This window comes from Camellia sinensis, chromosome 12 (assembly GCF_055761805.1).
Source record: "Camellia sinensis isolate YWXY chromosome 12, ASM5576180v1, whole genome shotgun sequence".
Taxonomy (NCBI): Eukaryota; Viridiplantae; Streptophyta; class Magnoliopsida; order Ericales; family Theaceae; genus Camellia; species Camellia sinensis.
The window spans coordinates 33,547,960-33,551,077 of record NC_138972.1 but is presented as its reverse complement, the minus strand read 5'-3'; positions in this window follow the sequence as shown (position 1 = coordinate 33,551,077).

Here is a 3,118-nt window from a genome sequence, read left to right as displayed (position 1 = left end):
TCAATCTTCACCAGCAAAAGGGTCACATCATCAGGGATACCATAGTCATGGTGAAACATGGCCATTGTCTTAGGGGTATCAACTAACGACCAAAATTTCCCCATTAACCAAACATAATGGGATGAAGACAAAACTAAAACTAAGCAAAGAGTAGAGCCGAACACTACAAACAATGGCACAAGGGCCAAAGAGGGCGGTCAAGACAGAAAAGAGCAAGAAAAGAAGAATTTCAAGGGAACTTACAGAGATTGAAACAACAATGGCAAGAAGGTGGCCCTGAAACGAGAATGAGAATGGCAACAGAACGTCTGGGCAGAGCACCGTCGAGACCAACTTAAAGGAACGGAGAAAGTTCTGGACTCTCTAAAAGCTTGGGGATAGATGAAGGGGTTTGGGTTAGTAACCCCAGAGCATTTATTGCACTCAACCAACGTGAAGGTACATAAATCACTACCATCAATATGGAATCGGCGCACTATCTCTACGCACTAGTACCTCGCCACCACATGTCATCATAAAAGGACACATGCAGGGGGCGTGTGTCAAGATTGAACTGTCACCAAGGCCGAATTGAGGCAGATCCGAAGCGACGCGATGCTTAGAGTACAGAGCAATAGCTCTCCCCAGGAGAAACTTTAGCGCGAGCTAGAAGAAGGGATTAAATATAAAATGGTTCGGATCCAAGCCTTGTTGGGCCGGCCCAATCCATTAGACTCAAGACCTGAGAAGTATGGTAAGCAAGTGGGCCAGTCAGATTAGCCTAATTATATCATTAACAATCCACCCAAGTCCTCAAGTAGTTAGGCCCAACCTATAGTGGAAAGGTCAGTCCAGCCACGATGCTGGGCTGGGCCGCGCCGCAGGATCTGATCCTTAGACCAAACCTAAAAGAGGCCGAGCGCATTCAAAGATATCCTACTGGGCCAGCCCATCTCTACAAGCAATCTCGTAGAGGGCTAGACCGAGGCACGATGGTACCGAGCCAAAAGAACCCAACAAAGAAACGTGGAAGCTGTGAATGCATGCACATGGAGGGTGCCACCTCAGCTGGTCCCCTCCCGTTAGAATCACAGAAATAGTTGATCGAAGGAATGTGATCTGTTACAAGCATGGTTACAATGAGTATATACACCCCTTGTCAACTACCAGATGGTCCCCCACCTTAGGCAATGCTAAAAGGAAACTTTGCAGCACCAAAGCTCCATGAAACCATCTTGGACGACAAGCAAGGAGTCCTATATAAACTACACTGACTTCACACTGAAGATAACTGATCTAAACTTAACTATACTCACCAAAACATGACTCTCAGCACTAAGAGAGTATCCCTCATCTTCTTCTATCTCTCACTCCCACACCGAAGGGGTTATCCGGCCAACCTCAGCCGGGCAGCTTTAACGATGCTCGTTGTTGCAGGGTCTCGATTCCTGGGTAGTCCAATCAAGTGCGGAGCTTTGATCCACAATCATCTAGTGCGGTATTTGGTACGCACAAATATCAAAATCGAAAGCAGATCCAGTCTGCCAACCTACAAAAATTTACTTATGAGATAAATTCTCCACATCATTTTTAAGTACTTGTTTAGCAGTACTCCAATCAATGCGTAACAAGAAGTGTTGAGTCTAAGGTCTCATTTGATAACACCATAAATATGCTACTTATTGGCTTATTTAGATCATATCACATCTTTATTTTTCTGCACGTCTTTTCATAATAAGCAAAAGAGTCCGTTTATAAGTCATACCCAAAACAATCATCCAAAAATTTGAGGATACATTTTACAATAGCAAGAATTTCTTGTTTAATTGTAGAGCAATTTTTATGCACATTTTTCAAAGTTCTAAAAGTGAAGTGAATTAATTCTTCTTTATTGGTTATGGGGTTTCTTTATTTAAGAATACCATCATAGCCAAGATTAAAAGCATCAGTTTCAATGATTTTGAACCATACATTATTAGCTAAAGACAAACAAGGTAATTGCTTGACTCTAAGTTTTATTTTCTTTACAGTTTGGGTGTGTTCCGTTGTCCAATGAAGAGGTTTCTTTTTTAGAAACAAATAGCTGTTGTACAAATTGTGTAATTAAATAAAAAGAAATAGATTCGTAGTAAATTAAATTGGAAAAACACATAACAAGAACTTATGCTGGAAATTACATCTTGATGAACAGAAATACATAACATGATAAGACTCGAAAAGAAATTAAACCAAAGCTTGTGTGATACCAGTCTCCTTAAAACATATTCGCCGCGGCACCGTGGATGCTAGAGGTATGTCGGCGTCTGTCTCCCAGAATACGATGGTTATAACCCACCAATGCGGTACCTTCTGTTTAGCTTCGGCGAACCGATAATTGCAGCACTCTCTTACACGAATAGAAGAATATATGAGTGGACTGACTATATAATATGGAAGCCAAAAATTTGTGTTGGCAACCAAAAAAGTTGGTCTCCATTTATACACAAAAGGGGAGAGAGGAGGAGACTTCCTGGAACAAATGCAGAATTCAATTTTTGCAAAACAGCCCAACTAATGCAGCAAAACAGACAGAACTTAAGTGTGTGAATTTGTCACGACCACATTCTGCCCCAAATAGAATAATGCTGTGATGGCCAGTAATCCTAGATTACCGAAAGCCAACTTACAAAGGTTCACACATACAAAGTATACATATGGGGCATCATGTGCGGAAACAATAAATTTAAATCTAGTTAGTCCACAAGTGTTGTGCAAAGATTAAAAGAAATGACATACATATTAACATGGTTTCACAACTAGGAACCAAAAAAAAATTAACAAATAAAAAAAGCTAAACTTCATATTACATCTTGATTAAAAGACTTCTCAAGCCAAAACATACAAAAGGAAATGATCTATAAAGCTAAAAAGCATAATCTTCAAGACGAATACAAAACATGAAACGAAACACATCTTCCACAAAGCTAAGGTGACATCGCCTTCTTGCTCGTCACCTACATATACATAAGGTAGAGGGGTGAGCTGAAAACTCGGTGAATGATATAAGAATAAAGGTTTGAATGAATGATATCCGAAATTTTATTAAAACAATACATATCATGGCTTGTAACAAATCAAAGGATGAACCAAGTTCATCAAT